Source organism: Papio anubis, chromosome 7 (assembly GCF_008728515.1).
Source record: "Papio anubis isolate 15944 chromosome 7, Panubis1.0, whole genome shotgun sequence".
NCBI classification, from domain to species: domain Eukaryota; kingdom Metazoa; phylum Chordata; class Mammalia; order Primates; family Cercopithecidae; genus Papio; species Papio anubis.
Genome location: NC_044982.1, coordinates 161,587,722 through 161,605,936, shown reverse-complemented (window position 1 = coordinate 161,605,936; position 18,215 = coordinate 161,587,722). Strand labels below are relative to the sequence as shown.

Genomic DNA, 18,215 nt, shown 5'->3' with positions numbered 1-18,215 from the left:
CAGTCCCCAGCTACTTGGGAGACTGAGGCAGAAGAATCATTTGAACCCGGGAGGTGAAGGTTGCATTGAGCTGAGATCATGCCACTGCACTCAAGTCTGGTGACAGAGTGAGACTCTGTCTCAAATAAATAAATAAATAAAATTAAAAACAAATAAATAAATATACCTATAGCTTGGATTCTACTTTCAATTATGCTGAACACTCTTTAAGAAAATCCTTTTTCGGCTGGGCGCGGTGGCTCACACCTGTAATCCCAGCACTTTGGGAGGCCAAGACTGGCGGATCATGAGGTCAGGAGATCGAGACCATCCTGGCTAACATGGTGAAACCCCATCTTTACTAAAAAATACAAAAAAAATAGCCAGGCAAGGTGGCGGGCACCTGTAGTCCCAGCTACTCAGGAGGCTGAGGCAGGAGAATGGCATGAACCCGGGAGGTGGAGCTTGCAGTGAGTTGAGATGGCGACACTGCGCTCCAGCCTGGGTGGCAGTGCGAGACTCCATCTCCAAAAAAAAAGAAAATCCTTTTTCATTGATCAGAACTTTATAGAGAATATAAAGTGATCCTTATTATTTCTTTTACCAGTTAGCACCACTACCTGTTCACAATCATGTTCAGGTTCTCCAGCTTCCTCTGGGAGGAAAGTGGCTGGGTTCAGGCGAGGACAGATTTTCAATGAACTGTAGATCCCTCTAGCAGCACAGCTTGATATTTGAGGAGGCAATTGTTAACCAGAGACTTTCCTTAGAGGACAGCAGTCCTGCTGTGTGGGGTATAAACAGGTTATTTTCCCATGGTTAACTTGGTGGCCTCTGGAACCAGCAAAGCCACTGCTGCCACTGCTCGGAGGCAGGCTGGCTGTCCTTTAGGTACCAAGTCACTTAGGTAAATGATGGCTGCTGCGCTGGACCTCGAGCCTGAGTCAAAACTCCCAGGGCCATTCCCTTCCTTCCTGGTAGATAGAGACTGAATCCTTTCCCTATGGGAAGACTGAGGGCTGGTGTTTTAAGTAAGGTTTGCTTTAGCAGGTTAAAGGCTTTCTGAGCCTCAGTTTCCCGGGTCAGAGGGTGAATTTTAACTGCCTAAATTTCTTTTATGAGGTGCTATAAAGGGCAAGCTATTTTACCACAACCCAGTACCCATAGTCTGCAAAAACTTTTAATGCCCAAAATCCTCTTAGCATTTTATGAGTTTTGGAAAAGGGAAAGGAGGAAATGGGCTTAATCTTTTCCTCACCAGGTGCTGTGGTCCCTTTTGATAAGACTAGATCTACATACTTTATTGAAGTCTGACAGAGCTGAGCTTTAGATTTTGAGATGCTACTTCCTCTCTCAGCTAAGAAACTGAGGAGAGCCTCAGTGCCTCCCTGACTTCCTCCGTTGGGGCACAGAGGAGAGTGTTATTTACATACTGCTAAGTTTCAACTTGAGGGTGAGAAAAATTAAATAGATTTTTGGACAGGGTCTGCTTCAGCAACTTCCTTCTGATGTCAGGGGCTACCTAATAAATCCATTCCTTATTGAATTGGGAGACAGGGAAGTGTGTTTCACTAAGTTCTCTCTCAGCCTTTCCATAAAGGCCATGAAATTTTCATCTGTTTTTTTTTTTTTTTAATCTATCATGGATAACTTAGAGTAATTAAGAGGTTTGGCACTGGTTCTTTGCAAGCCTTTTAATATGCACATCAGAAAGTGTTTCCTTTCCCTTGCAACTATGGGATTACTAGACTCCAATTAGGGTTTTCAAGGGGGCACTGTCTCTCTTCCTATTGGGAATGAAGATGCTGTCTCTTTTTCACCCTCTTTCCCGTTTTGACTGGGTTTCTTTTTTTTTTTTGACTGGCTATAGGGGACATGCTATTTGTCTCTGAATTTTTCTGCTGAAGTTAGGGTTTGGTGTAGGAGTAACATAGCATGTCCCCATGTAAGATCAAACACTTGAATTAGATTTTGGAAAGCCTCTCTATATATCTACTGGGGTCATCGGAGAACTTGCCTAGGTCTCCCCTTTGTTTGTCTAAGTTTTTACAATGAGAAGGGAACTTGAACTCTAGTAGCACCATGTCCATTGGACATTTCTTGCAGGGGCAACAGCAGAATTGGGGGTTGCTCAGAGTGAACTTCAGGGTCTGAGACTTAAAGATTCAAGCTGTACTTGAGGGAAGTGCAGGGTTGAAGACAGGTTGTTACCCATCTAAAAAAAAGAGTAGGAGACAAGGCATCCCTAAGCTTCCTTTTTTTTGGAGTGACCCACGGTAGAGAGAAAGATGAAAAGGTGTCCCCCTTCACTTCTTTCCTCCCATCCTCTGGGTCCCAGTGACCATCATAGGTGCTGCCCATGGATGCAAGCATGGTTTTCACCCATGGATCCAGAAGAGCTATTTGGCGGGAATAGTCACACTTAACTGTTCATAGCCCTAGTCTTCCTCTGGTGCTTCCCCTTTAACTTCCTAATCTTGCATAACCAGTATAGCCACTAGGTCACCCACATAAGGGGAGACAAATTGTATGGGTCCTGGGAAAAACTGTGTAATAGTTGTTGCTGGGAAAGGCCCCCTAATGAAGGGAGGGTTCTGGCTGTACCTCCATATTCCACTATTATGGCCCAGACTACAGTATTCATTCCTAGAGAATAGGCCCGACTGACTTCCAAACATAAAACCCTTCTTTGTTTAAATGCCAACGTAGTTGGACACAGAACAGGTGTCTCAAAAGAACATAAGGATTAAATGGCTGTCATCCCTTTAATGGGGACAGCACTGAGGATAGAATTTGTCTCTCACGGATAGCTTCCTCCAGATATTGAAGGACGAGTTTTTCTGTCTACAAATGGGACATGGAGCCTGGTACCCAGTAGAGGGAATAGGAGGGAAATGAATTGGGAAACTAAAGGTTTTGGACAAAGGGAAAAACCTTTGTTTTTTCCGTGGAGAAAAAATTCCCATTCCAATAGGTGGCGTGGCAGAGATTGGAACACCAAGTATTAGTCTCCAAATGCTCTCCAGACGAAGGTTAGAGAGGGAAGTTTGAGGAGTGATAGGCCATCCCTGCAACGTGCCCCCAGTAAGAAAACATTAGTTCATCTCATAGAGAGGCTGTCTAGTTCTTCTGGCCAGTGCTGGCTTCTCACATGGAAAATAAAACAGCTTAAATGGATGGTTGGCGGATAGTCACTTGGGGAGAAATAACCCCCCATCCAACACCAGTGAGTACTATTATTGGGAAATAAATAGGTCTTAGAATCCCCCCAATTTCAAGAAAATCACAGAGACAGCAAGGTTTTAAATTACATTCTTGATTACTCAGGCACTGGCTGACTTTACCCAGTAAGATTATATCCCCAGGTTGTAGAAACACCCACAACATTGCATACAAAGAAGGGATAGGAGATATAATAGCCATGAAAAGAATGGAAGAAAATGTGATATAAAAGTCTGGAGGTCCTGTTGTCAACACTCAATGGGCAGTCAGGAACTGGAGTTAGTCCAAGGGTCTTCAGGTAACACTGAGGTGTAGCTTCAGCCAGAAACCTTCAGTTGCCCCAGGACCTCCTTCCAGCCCCACACAATGGCCAGGCCCTGTGTGAGAGGAAACTGGATTGGAACAGAGCCAACATTCCCAACACTCAAGGGCAACTGGGGGATTGACAAAGTCCTCTCCAGCAAGTTTGTCCCCTGAATTTTAAGGCTGGCAGCCACACTAATTATATCTAAATGGCTGACAGGGCCCCAGTGTTTTTTCACTCTTGAGAGGAAAAAAAGAAACAGAGGGCAAGAAACTTTGAAAATAAAACTAGAGTTAAGGTTCTGCTCCTACTCACCCTTTTGATGATCCCAGATGAGCCCCCACTAATGAAACAGATCAGGGTCACTGACCTTGTTGTCTAAAGTGTTGTCCAAGCTCATTGTCTCATATACAAGAAAATTAAGAGGCGTGATTACAAAAGATGAGGCTGGGGTGAAAGAAGAAAGCTCTTCAAAGCAGAGATGGGGAGCCAGAGTAAGTTGCCACCTTTACAGTGAATTCAAAGCTTTTATAAGAAACTCCTCTCATCTCTGTAGCTATTTAAGTATCTTCTCTTATCTGAAAAGCTGTCTGCACAACTCCCCTGTGCAGGACCCTGCCTGCTTATCTGTGCAGGTTCAGCCTGAATTTTCCCTAGGCTGCTCAATTTTTGCCTGTAGCTGTACTTTTTCAGGCAGGCTGCTTCTCCAAGGACCACCCTTAGCTATTCACCTAACTGACTTTTCCTTTTCTTCTCCTTCACTGTTGTAACAGAATACCAGAGATGGGTAACTTATAATGAAAATAAATGTATTTCTTATAGTTCTGGAGCTAGTAAGTCCAATATTGAGGGGCCAGCATTTGGTGACCTTCTTGCTACATAACATGACAGAAAAGATCACATGGACAAAAGAATGAGGAAGAGATCAAACTCGCGGCCTCAAGCCCTTTATAATTTGCATTAATCTATTCATGATGGTGGAGAGCTCATGACATAAAAACCTCCCAACACTTGCATTGGGGATTAAGTTTCCAACACATGCTTTTGGGGAACACATTCAAACCATAACATTTTGTCCCTGGCCTCCCAAATCCATGTCCTTTTCACATATACAATATACTCCTTCCACCCAATAACCCCCAAATCTTAATTTATTCCAGCATTAACTCAAAAGTCTGAAGTCCAAAGTCTCATCTGAATAAGATATGGGTGAAACTTAAGACACAATACACCCTGAAGCAAATTCTCCTCTAGCTATTGTCTTGTGAAATCAAAGCAAGATAAGTGCTTCCAAAATATAATTATGGGACAGGCATGGGCCATACATGTCCATTCCAAAAAAGAGAAATGGGGAAAAAGAAAATAACAGACCCTGAGCAAGTCCAAAACCCAACAAGAAAGATAATATTAAATGTGAAAACTTCAAAATAATTTTTTAGTCCATGGGCTGCCTTCTGTACACTTTGGGGTAGGCTGGGCCTGCAATGTCTTGAGCAACCTCAGCCCCATGGCTTTACTGGGCTCAACCAATGCTTCAGCTACCTGAGGTTAAAGTCTCGTTCTGTTACAAACTACAAACTGTTAGGCTCCCTATGTAATGGAAGTTAACACGAGGCCAATCAGATTTCCCAGACAAGGCTTTAATTGTGGGGCTTGAGCTCAAGCGCAAGAGAGAGAGCAGAGGCACAAGGACCTTCTGGCTGGCCCCTTTAAAAAAGTGAGCAGGAATTTTTTTATCAGGCAAAGCATAGGCATTGAAATCAGGAGTGGGTTTGCAGTGGGCATTTCTTCCCCTTGTATACAAGGTTGAACAAAACATGTGAGGGGTGGGGTATGTAGGTCAGCATACCTGGTTGTGATGGCTATCTTAGGCAATGGTCCACTTAGTGGTCTGGATGGTGGCAACAAGGCTATAAATCAGTTGTTCAGCATTCTTTCCTGAGGTAGGACACTCCACAATCTTGGTTATTTCCTAAGGTATGTTCCTGGAATTCTTTGAGCAAAAGGACTATTAGTGGGTATGGCATCAGTGAGGTAGTGGTGTGGGTTTTCTGATCAGTAGGAATGCATGAAAGAATGCCCTAGTGGGGCTGAGTTGAAGCCGGTTCCCATCCCTACTCTGTTTCAACCCTCCCTGAGAAATGTTATCCTGCTTATTTTTAAAGACAAAGGGCTGAAGGTCTCCTCTTCTGAGTCTGCTTCCCGCTAGTCAGGGACATCATCGCTGCCTAATTTTTGAGGTCATAAAAAATCCCTTGCTGACTAATTTAATGTGTTATAGGGGCTTAGCTCCTCCCCATAGGATGCTAGGGGTTGAAATCCTTGCACCACCATCAGCGTGGACTGCTGAGACCTAGAAGACATAAGCTTTAACAGTCTGCACCTCTGTTGAATATAACAAATAATTATTTTAAAAATCAAATAGCACCCAATGATCATTAATAAAATGTTTAAGCCTAGTTTAACAATGCTTATAAAAATAGATCAGATGTCATTTAGAATCTAAGTGAATAGGCTGGAAAACCAGTCTCTTGTTGTCTGAAATATAAGGCAAACAGATTTTTAGTAGAGGTATTTCTATAGAAACAGAAGAAAAACAAATGTTAATGGTGGGCATAATGTATCCAGATGTTAGACTCAATGCATTTTTAGTTACAGAGGAGGAAATCAGTGGCATTCTGGCACATTACTCTCATCTCTACTAGAAGGAATAAGCTTCAGGTTGTGGGGTCTTAGAAAAAAAGTAATAGCAATTCTATTGAGTTTAAGTCAGAAAACTGGAAGGTAATTTTTAAAATATTAGTGTAGAGACTCGTAGCCCAGAAAGAATTTAAGATTCAGTCCAAATTGCAGAAAATCATAAAAACCAATAAACAATGGACAAGGCTGGAATCTAATAACAGGTGTCTTATAAATTATTGTTGTCGCATAATTTTTATCTCTGTAGCCTCTCACTTTTATCAAAGACAAATCATGATAGGACTGATTTGTTTGCAAAATAAATTTCAGTGTTATTATGTATGGCCTTATTAGTTGCATAAAGACTGGCAATAATAATTATTTTCCTTATGGGTTCTCTTCTTAATTGGCTTTGCTAGAACTTTGTTCCATAAAGAATCTTGGATAAGACTTTTTAAGGTCATGAGGTCAGCCACAGATTTATCTGTGCCTGCAAATACTTGAATAAATTGGGTAAATTCTTCTCCTCTCAATGCCTCAAGATAATCTGAGGCTCTTGGACTTGTTAGAAAGTGACATTCTTTACTTACCAAAAGTCAGAAACCCTCTACAGGACCACATAGGCAAGGTATGAGGCCAGTTTTGCAAAGGGACTTTTATTGGCTTTATGAATCAATCACATGTTTTAAAAAGTAGTTTGAAAGCAGGCTACTCCAGTCACACAACCTTGGTAAAATAAACAGTGCTTCCGATTGTTTCCTGTTACCAAAAAAACACAGATTCTTATTGCACTCATACAAGTAACCATATTCCCATAAGTTAAGAATAATCACAAATTTGGGAGAAATCAAGTGGAGAGAAAGGAATATGCTCTAAATTTTGTTTGCAGGAGTATATTTTACTCAACTGTTACAACATATAAATACTTCAAAAAACTGTTTATTTATTCTGGAAAATAAAATAAAAAAGATAAGCTGCATTTCAGGAAAAAAGTGATAAAAATTATTTTAATTTTCTATTAGTTTAGTCCATGCAATTAATTCCTGTTCTGCTTAATGTTTATGAAAACACTAGCTGCCCCAGAGAGTATTGGAAGTTGTTTTCTCTAATCTAATGGCTCGATTTCCAAAGTTATCAGAAATCTGCATTGAAAAGTGCCCATCATAGTCCTATATCTGATTATAAAACTGCCTTTTGAAAAGGATCAAAGTAAAACAACAACTGTGCATGATGAGAGTCTCAGAAAAGCCATGGTTAATAACGCAACTAATAAGGAAATTTGATTATTTTTGTGGCATCCAAAAATTTAACATAATCATAATGAGTTCTGGTAACATATGGAAACATATCAAAATTATCAGGCTTGCACAGTTCTGGAACACATATATAAATAAAAACACATGGATACACATATATCACCACCCCCAAAAAAAGCCAAACTCCACTTTATGCCTGATGATGCTTTTTGTATGATTTTAACATGCTAAATAAGCCACATGTGTCTTTGGACTTCAGGAGACCTAATATCTAAAAGGTTAACAACGTTGAAAGGGAGGCCAAGGCCTTGATTAGCTCAAGCCTGTAATCCCAGCACTTTGGGAGGAGGCGAGGCAGGCGGATCACGAGGTCAGGAGGTCAGAGACCATCCTGGCTAACCGCGATTGAAACCCGTCTTTACTAAAAAATACAAAAACCCGGGAGGGTGGCGGCGCCTGTGGTCCCAGCTACTCCGGGAGGCTGAGGCAGGAGAATGGGGCGTGAAGCCCAGGAGGTGGGCTTGCAGTGAGCTGAGATCGGCCACTGCACTCAGCCCTGGAGCCCTGAAGCGGAACTCTGTCTCAAAAACCAACGTTGAAAGGGCTATATTTACAATATTATTTTGGAAAGCTTGTCAAATATTAAAACACTTGATATTGGCTGCTCTGCCTAAGGAGTAGCCATTCTTTATTCCTCTACTTTCTTAATAAACTTGCTTTCATTTTACTTTACGGACTCACTCTGAATTATTTCTTGCAAAAAATCCAAGAACCCTCTCTTGGGGTCTGGATTGGATTCCTTTTCCAGTAACATCTTTCTGGCAAATCCTGAAGGGACTATACTGAAGAGACCCCTGACCCAAAGGAAAATCATCTGCACACAACACCAATTGGCCAAGTTTGGGTAAGTGGGTGCATTTACATGGGTAAAGAATGGGATTGAGTTAGACACCCAACTTAGGGGAGTTAGAGTCTCTCCTAGGACAGATGGGGTTAAAGGCCCATCTTGATAAAAGGCAAGGACGCTTTACCGAACCTGGGATCAAGGCCTAACTTAGGAAGGTTAGAGTCCTTCCTAGGATTTAGGGAGTTGGAGGCCCCTCTCAGTAAATTCCCTCTCAGCTAAGAACAGGTTTGGCACTACAGGATGTTAACTGCTATTCTCTTTGGATTAATCTCTCTTGCATTCTTTGCTGACGGCTATGGGTGACAGGATTAGGCATGTACAGGATTGTGGGACATGGGGTGCTTTTTCCACCCTAAAGGGGAAAGTTGAGAGCTGATGGGACTGCTGGAAAAGATTCCTTTGTTACCAACAAGCGGCCACCTGAGCTTTTGAATCAGTGTTGCTGCAATGGGGTGGGGGGTCTTTCTCTGGCCTCCTGAGCTCTTCGCCTTCCCCACCCCACCACAGGCAATGTTTTTCTCCTTTCCCTTTCCTTTCTTTCTTTGTGTAAACTGTTGAATGAATAGTAAAAATCACTGTCTACATCTGTCAGAAAGAGGAGTTCCTTAGGATAGAAGCTGGGCTTGGGATCCCATAAGCCTGCTCTTCAAGATGGCCCAGCAAACTGATCAGTTATGTCCTTGGGACCTTGACCTTGTAACCACGTGGTGGTACTTTCTCTTAGTCTCCACCTTCCAGGGGACAGAAATGTTGGGATTCATGTCATATCTCTAAAAATTATCTTGAGCATTTAAAACCTTTTGCAAGCTCAAAATTGGCTGCTCTAGACTCCCTCTGGGAAGAGCAAGGAAACCAACCCAATGCTGTAGCTCAGCAGCTAAAGCTTTGCCATTTTACAACGGTGACCCGGGTTCACTTCCCAGCTTAAATAATAAGTCCTTCCTGCTGGTTTGGTACCTGCATGACTCATACCATTTGTTGATTATCTTCCCCTCCATGAACTATCTTGAATTTTCCTTTCTCTGAGCCAGAAATATTTGCTATGTGGCCTAAATTCAGGTAATAAGAGATTTAAAAGAATTTTTTAGAGTGCTATAGTTAAAAGTCAGCTTAATTAAAAGTGGATATTCAAGCTCTAACAGCTTGGGATTCATTGGGAAAATCAGAGGAGGCACCAAAGACCGTTTTGGGAAAAACCTCTGTTTTCCTCATGAAACCCCAGGAATTGGAAGTGGATAGATCCTTCTCAAAATCTAAGGCTCTGTTCTGTTTTGCATTGCATTATCTTATGGTTTTGACTTTTGGGGGTATCAGAAATTACTTCACATTATGAGAGAGATTTGGTGTGTAATAAATAGGTAGGGAATATACTTTTAGGGATGGCTAATGTCAGTTATCGGGGGATACTCATATCTTTGCATGTTTGGATCAGAGAAGCATGCTCTTGGCCACCTGGAAAGTATGAAAATATCCCCACCTCCCACTGAGAGATAAGACTTTCATGGGAGATGGGCTGATTCCCTCCTTTGGGGTTCCATGATCTGATATAAAAATCAAACCCTTAATTTTTGGGAATCTCGTTTTTGCCTTCCAGTTGTGCCTGTTTATTAGGCCATAAAAGCTACATACTTTCCTGGCCCTGTTCCTCCAAGGGCTCCATCCTGAAGCCAGTAATCTAATTAAGAAACTGGCTGTATTAATCTGTTTTCATGCTGCTGATAAAGAAATACCTGAGACTAGGAAGAAAAAGAGTTTTAATTGGACTTACAGTTCCACATGGCTAGGGAGGCCTCAGGATCATGGCAGGAGGCAAAAGGCACTTATATGGTGGCAGCAAGAGAAAAATGAGGAAAAAGCAAAAGCAGAAACCCCTAATAAACCCATCAGATCTGGTGAGACTTAATCCACCATCACAAAAATAGCACGGGAAAGACTGACCCCCATGATTCAATTACTTCTTACTGGGTCTGTTCCACAGCACATGGGAATTCTGGGAGATGCAATTCAAGTTGAGATTTGGGTGGAGACACAACCAAACCATATCACTGGCAAATGAAAAATCTTTCCAGTACTGTATCTTTTGTCTGTCTGTGTATTTATATGTGTTGTATATGTGATGTCTATATATGAGAGAACTTTGATTAGTTGGCTTAAAAATAATGAGAGCTTAAATCAAACATTTTTTCAGAAAAGTAAAAACTGTAATGTCTTTTAGGTCATGTGACTTTAGTAATCTTTGGGAAATTAAAACAGCTTTAAAGATTATTGGTAAAATAAAGGCATTTTGTCTAAATTAGGCAGGTACTAAATGCTTTAAAAGTCATAAATTGCTTGACTTTTGAAAATTATTCAATTTACCTATCTAGGAGCCATTAGATTCTAGATAAGGCCTGGGGACATGTGGAGTTAGCTATGCCCCATAGCTATGAAAAGAAGGTTAATAAAGAAAAGATATTTTATACAAGAAATGATCTTGTATGGCAAATTCTTGATTTAAAGTAAAATGATTCATTGTTTAAAAAGAGGGATGTTTAGGACAAGTCAGAAAGTCCAAGCATGTCTTTTTAAGTCATGAAAGGATTCGTGAAAGGAAATTTATGCAAGAAATGTACAATGTAAATGTTATTAGGCCTCTTACATGTTCCATAAAATGCCACTATGACTCGTAACTGTATAACTTACCTGCTTTACAGTGAGGCAGAGCCTGAGGACATGTGAAGTTAACTCTCTAGGCATTTCGGAAAGAGTCAGTTATCTGCACTTCTCTCTGATGTCCTAGGCTCCACACCTAGTACATAATTAACATTGCTTACTTATCAGGTTTTTCACCAAAAACAAAAGTTTCTAAGAGTTAACATTGTAACATGTAATTGAGACTACTGGAGGAACAGTTTTATATGCAAGGTATGTAAGGAAAGTGAAATGTGTTTTTGGTAAAAGATTATAAGAAGGCATGGGAATTTGGATTTATTTTGCCCAGTTTAAAGGTTTTAAGTGAGACAGAAAAATCTAAAGGTTTGAACAAGTTGTGAAAGGTTTATAAATAATTAATTGTAAAATAACTTCTGTGTGTGAATATATTGGCTAATGTTAAAGGTGTATTATTCAGTTTTTCTGTAAATTGAACATTAAAATAAAAGCACAATAGGTTTTTCTTAGAGCACTGATCTGCTCTTTAACAAAAATTGTAAGGGATTATAAAAGGTTTATGAAAATCTTACCTTATGGTCAAACTGATTAAGATTGTTTAGATTTGTCTATAAGTTTTAATAAGAATTGGGATTGAAATTAATATTACACTAATATAATGGTGAAATTTGTCTTAGTTGGTATAAAAATCATACAGGAAACATTGTCAAATATGAAATAGTGTTTGGCTTTCTTTGGGCTATATTTGTGTAAATATGTTATTGGTATGTGTCCTAAAATTATGGGAAACTCATATAATTGTGATATAACTTAGTGTATGTTATTAATAGTTGTAATTGTCATGTAAAGTTGTTGTATGCCACAGAAGTAACCTACATTTCCTTATCAATTGTGGCTTTAATACTGGCCGTCCTAATTAAGACTTTTTGTCATTCAGATAATTTTTGCCTTGTTTTGATCCCCTTTAAAAGCTGGGTTTATAATCAGCTACAGGACTTTCACAGGTGTTCTTAAATGCAGGTTTCTAATAACTATGGAGACTGTGACATTGGAGTAGAGGAAAACCTTTCAAGACTTATGGAGAGCTGAAATGTTTGTGAATATCAAACAGGACAAGAGTTAACTACATGGACTGAACTAATAGAAGACTAAAGTAATCTTTTTTACTTTTTTGCTTAAAATGTGGCTTATTCTTTGCTTTATTTTTCAGAGTCAAGAAAACTTTACTTTTGAGCTATTGAAAGCTTTCAACAATTGACTAAATTATACTCCTGTGAACAAAAATTGGAGCATATTTGTTTCTCTCTACCTGATTTCCCCAGAATTTGGAGAGTATTTGTGAGTATTCTTAACTTATAGTTAAGGCAATATAGTTATTTTCATAGGTATAATAGGAATTTTTTTGGGGGGGGGCACAGGATGCAATTGGAAAAATTGGTTATTTTATCAAGGCTTTGACTGGAATGGCATGCTTTCCTTTAAGAAATGAAACTTGGCCGGGCGTGGTGGCTCACACCTGTAATCCCAGCACTTTGGGAGGCCAGGGTGGTTAGATCTCAAGGTCAGGAGATTCAGACCATCTGGCTAACATGGTGAAACCCCGTGTCTACTAAAATTACAAAAAAAATTAACCATGTGTGGTGGCAGGCGCCTGTAGTCCCAGCTACTTAGGAGGCTGAGGCAGGAGAATGGTGTGAATCTGGGAAGCAGAGCTTGCAGCGAGCCAAGATCACACCACTGCACTCCAGCCTGGGTGACACAGTGAGACTCTGATTAAAAGAAAAATCAAACTTGATTTATAGAGCCAATAAAAGCCCTTTGTGAAAATGACTCATACCTTGTCTATGCAATTCCTGTTCAGGGTTCCTGACCTGTGGTAAGTAAAGAGTGTTACTTTCTGACAGGCCAAGGAGGCCCAGGTTATCTTGGGACCTCAAAAGGAGAGGAATTTACTCAACTCACAGAGATTTTATGGAACAAATCTACAGCTGGGCTTGGCTTTGAAAAGGTCTTATCTGGATAGTTCCATCAAAGCCAATTTAAAAAGCTTATATGTAAAATAATTATTCTTGCTGCACTCCATACAAAAAATCAGGCCAAGTATAATAAAGTAAATCAGTCTTACCATGATTTGTCTTTAGTAAAAGTGGGGGACTGGAGAGAGGAAAAAAATAATGTTTCAAAAACTAGGGTACACCCGTTATTAGATTCTAGTCTCATCAGTTATTTTTAAGACTTTTTCTGCAATTTAGGCTGACTGCTTGTGTCTGTAAATCAACTGGTGATCTCCGACTATAGCTCAGAAGAAACAAGAGTGATGAGTAATGTAAAAAAAAGAAAGAAAGAAAATTGAATCAACATTCCAGTTCTGGGCGCACATTGGAATCAGCTGATGACCCCATGTCAGCTTGGTTCCAACCCCATGTCTGCTTGGTTCCAACGGTTGCTGAGTTCATGGAAAACCTTATTTCGTTTACTTGGGAAAATTTTACTTATTTTGCTTTACTATTGTGAAATATATTGCGTTTGTACTCTGTGTAGAAATGCAAGATAAGCTTACCGAATGTTTTCTTAAATTGAACAATTACTAATCTTCCAGTTATTACCTATTGTCAGAACTCAGATTTATGAAGGTCCCTCACCATACTGATGCTTTCTGACTGAGCTCCTTTCTATCCCAAATACAAGAGACCCTAACAGTTAGTCAGAAATAGCATCACCCCTATTCAGCCTGAAGAAGTTACAGAAGATGAATCTTTGTCCATCTACCATCCCTAGGATTAAGGGTTCTCTTAAAAAAGGGAGGGAGGAAATATTAGAGGCCTTTGAACTGGAGTGCCCCTATCTTGATAAGGAACTGGGTAAGATAAGGCTAGACCTCTTGGGCTGTGTTCTCAGTAAGTTTGGCATTCTAAATCACAGGATGAGATAGAAGGTTGGCAGAAGATACAGGTCATAAAGACCTTGCTGAGAAAACAGGCTGCAGTAAAGAAGCCAGCTAAAACCCACCAAAACCAAGATGGTGATGACAGTCTAACCTCTGGTTGTCCTCACTGCTCATGATGTGCTAGTTATAATGCATTAGCATGCTAAAAGACACTCCCACCAGTGCCAAAACAGTTTACAGATGCCATAGCAATGTCAGGAAGTTGCCCTATATGATCTAAAAGGGGAGGAACTCTCAGTTCCAGGAATCACCTGCCCATTTCCCAGAAAACTCATGAATAGTATACCCTTTATTTAGCATATAATCAAGAAATAACTGAGACCAGCCTGAAAAACATGATGAAACTTCGTCTCTACTAAAAAAATACAAAAACTAACCAGGAGTGGTGGCTGGCACCTTTAATCCCAGCTACTTGGAAGGCTGAGGCAGGAGAATCACTTGAACCTGGAAGGTGGAGGTTGCAGTGAGCCAAGATCACACCACTGCACTCCAGCCTGGGTAACAAGAGCAAAACTCCATCTTGAAAAAAGAAATAACCATGAAAATGGCAGGCTGCTGCTTTACCTATGGAATACCCATTCTTTATTCCTTTACTTTCTTAATAAACTTGCTTTCACTTTAAAAAAAAAAAAACAAAACTTGATATCAAAAATATTAGATCACAGATCATTCATTCAGCCTAAATTATTACTCAAAACTTTTCAAAAAGGCTAAAACCTTTTAAAATAACAGCACCCAATAAAGACAACATGAGGCCAACTGAATCTGTCTGTTCTTTCTCCCCTCTTTTTCCCTTTGCTTCTGCAGTTTACTCTAAAGGCAAACAGAAATGTTTCACTATTTTTTAACATTATATTAAAAAGAAATAAATCTATTCAATTTAATTAGTTTGATCATAAGGTAAGACTTTTGTAAGCCCTTTATAATTTTTTTATTAAAAAGCCAATTAATACTCTATAAAAATGCTGTTATTTAGGCAGAGAGGCCCAGATTCTGGGTCTGCATCAGTGTACTTTTTACATTAATGTGACGTCCATAGAAAAACTAAATTATCCCCTTTATATTTTGGCCAACTTGCTCATATACAGGACTTCATTTCTAAGATCAATATTTTATAGTTTTTTTTATACACTCTGTTCCCCAGGATGGAGTGCAGTGGCATGATCTCAGCTCACTGCAACCTCTGCCTCCCAGGTTTAAATGATTCCCCTGTCTCAGCCTCCTGGGATTACAGGTGCCCACCACCACGCCTGGATAATTTTTATATTTTTAGTAGAGATGGGGTTTCACCACCGTGGTCAGGCTGGTTTCGAACTCCTGACCTCAGGTGCTCTGCCCACCTTGGCCTTCCAAAGTGCTGGGTTTATAGCATGAGCCACCGTGCCCAGCCTTAAATCTTAAATTTAATCTTATCTCTATTTTCAAATTGTATTTTAGGTCTGGGGCACATATGCAGGTTTTTATGTAGAAAAATTGCATGTTGTGGGGTTTGGTGTACAGATTATTTTATCACCCAGGTAATAAACATGATACTAGGTAGTTTTTTGATCCTTACCCTCCTCCCATCCTCAAGTAGATCCTTGTGTCTGTCGTTCCCTTCTTTGTGTCCGTATGTACTCAATGCTTAGCTTCCACTTACAAATGAGAACTTAACATCTCCAAACTAGACAAAATTCATTCTCTTTAAAAACTCACACTCTTATGCCTCTTTATAATATTTTACAAAAAGCACATAACTCTTATTTTTAGTGAGAAACATAGGAGGGAAATTATTTTAGTTATATGTCAGGTGCAGAGCGTAGAACACAGGAAAGAACTGCAGATAATAGTTGACTCTTTTCAGCACAGCTAGTGGACATGGCTAACTCCATATGTACCCAGGCCTTACCTGGAATCTAGTCACCCTAATATAACCAAGTTGAACAATTATCAAAAGCCATAAAAGCAGTTTATAAACATAAAGCATCTGGCAAAGACAATATCTGATCTGCCTAATTTAAACCAGATGTCTAAATTTTGAAGACTTGTTATTTATTTTACCAATAATCTTTAAAACTGTCTTTATTTACCAAAGATTACTAAAGTCATGTGAACTAAAGGCACTAGTTTCCATTTTTCTGAGAAAATATTTTATTTAAGTGCTTATTTTTCTTTAAGTCATTAATTTTATATAAATATTCCACATACAACACATGTAAATAGACAGAAGCAGAACTAGTAGAATTATAATTTTTTTTTTTTACTTTCCAGTGTTTAAGTTTCTATTTTCCATTTTAGACCATCAGTCTCTTGATTACCTGTTCCTTGCTGTAAACAATTGTCAGCTAGAAAACTTTAAATTTGTATTTCTAAATGAAAACTTTTAGGTAAAACAGGACAGAGGATTTATATTTTACCCTAACTAAGAAAAACTTGTGTGAGTGAAAGTTCAGCTAAGATGTCCAGGAAAAGCAGACATTCTAATACATGAAGATTCCCTTAAACATGTAAATGTTTTCATTGTATTATTGGCTTTAGGGCAGAGCCTTTCAAGGAACAGGGCCAAGAAAGCATGCAGTTTGTAGGGCCTCATAGGCCAGCACAGCTGAAAGGCAAAACGGTTCCCCAGGAATTAAGGATCTGATTTTTACACCAAATCCTGGGTCCCCCAAAAGAGGGAAATGCTACGGGACAAGACAGTGCAATGCTTCCACAATGTATATCATCTCAAAGACATTTCTCCAAGGCTGGTGGGCAACCCAAAGTCAATCAGCCCATCCCCCCATTTCATGCCTTAAAGGGTGCCCAAGTGCATGCTTTTCTCATTTAAATGTGTGAAGAAGGAATTATTAGCCTGTAATAACCACACACTGTAAGCAACTGCCATGAGCCATTCCTAGAAGTATATCTTCTACCTATATATCAAGACTAAAACTTCTTTCATAATGAAAAGTCATTTCTGATGCTCCCCAAAGTCAAAAAAGTTCAGTATCGATGAAAAACAGAGCAGGGCCTTCAATTTTGAGAGGGATCTGTCCACTTAAAATTCTTGGGGTTCCATGAGGAAAGCAGAGGTTTCTCCAAAAACAGGGTCTATGGCACCACCCCTCTTATTCCTAAGGTCGCCAGGCTGTCAGAAAATACCTGAGGTCCTTTTGTGTGGGCATTGAGGATGGCAAGAAAACAGACAGAAATCAATGGAGAAATTATTCAGCTGACTGAGAAGAAAAAAAAAAATTTTTCTCCAGAAACAATATTCAATAAGAGAAAAAAGCATAAAGTTCTTTTAAATATATATATATAACTTGGATATCTTTCTTAAATTAAGCTGGCTTTCAACTATAGAGCTCAAAAAAAAAAAAAAAAAAAAAAAACTTTTAAATTGCCCATTACCAAATTCTAGCTAGGGCAAATAGCTGACAGCTGACACCTCTGGCTTTTAAACTGCTTCATGCTCAGATATTCTCCCCAATGAAACCAATAAGCCTTAACTATGATTAGGACATAACCACAGACACATGAGGTTTTTCCAAAGACAGAGCAATGGTTCTCGCAAGATTTATAATCACTGTTAATGTAGCTCAGAAAAAAAAAGTATTAAGACAGTAAATTAGAAGCAGTCCATGGAGGGAACATGAATCAATAAATGGCAAAAGTCCTACATGCATCAAACCAGAAAGAATTCGGTTCCCAAGCCAGGAATTGAACCCAGGATGCCATCATGAAAAGGCAAAACCTTAGCTTCTGAGCTACAGCAGGAAGCAGTTGCTGGTACCTTTCCCAGAAGGAGTAAGAATAGTCATTTCTGAGCCTGCAAAGAATTTTTAACTGCTTGAGAGAATTCTTAAGGCTGGCCATGACATTATCATGTGTTCTTCCAGACAGGACGTCCGATGTCAACCTGAAAATTCCCACCCTCCAGATGGCCGAGACCAAGAAAGAGGACCTCAACATGGTCACAAAGTCAATTTCTCAAGGACATAAAACAAGACAGAAGGGAAACCTTACCGGTTTTTGTTTCTGGGACCTGAAGCAAAGTTTGAAACTAATCAGACTGCTGGGCCAGCTTGAACAGCAGGCTTACAAGGTCCTAGGCCCACGTTCTATCCTGTGGTACCCCTTTCCATGACAAAACAACACAGAAACACAATAGCATAGCACAAAGCACACCGGATTTGCTACAGCCTCACAGTTTGGCTCACGGTTTTGTTTTGTTTTTTAACCATTAATTAAAATCTTGCTGAGGAGACAAACAATGTTTTTTACTATTCACTTAACTGGCTTGCACAGAGA

General features: G+C 39.7%; 1 long non-coding RNA gene across 1 annotated transcript in view; it reads left to right on the top strand.

The window, feature by feature from the left end:
* LOC116275892 overlaps positions 1 to 17,892 on the top strand; it is a 63,865-nt gene extending 45,973 nt beyond the window's left edge. The window contains exons 3-4 of the long non-coding RNA XR_004185342.1: positions 12,207 to 12,334; positions 17,804 to 17,892. This is a non-coding gene — a long non-coding RNA (uncharacterized LOC116275892). The remainder of the gene's footprint in view (positions 1 to 12,206; positions 12,335 to 17,803) is intronic.
* The last annotated feature ends 323 nt before the right edge of the window (positions 17,893 to 18,215 follow it).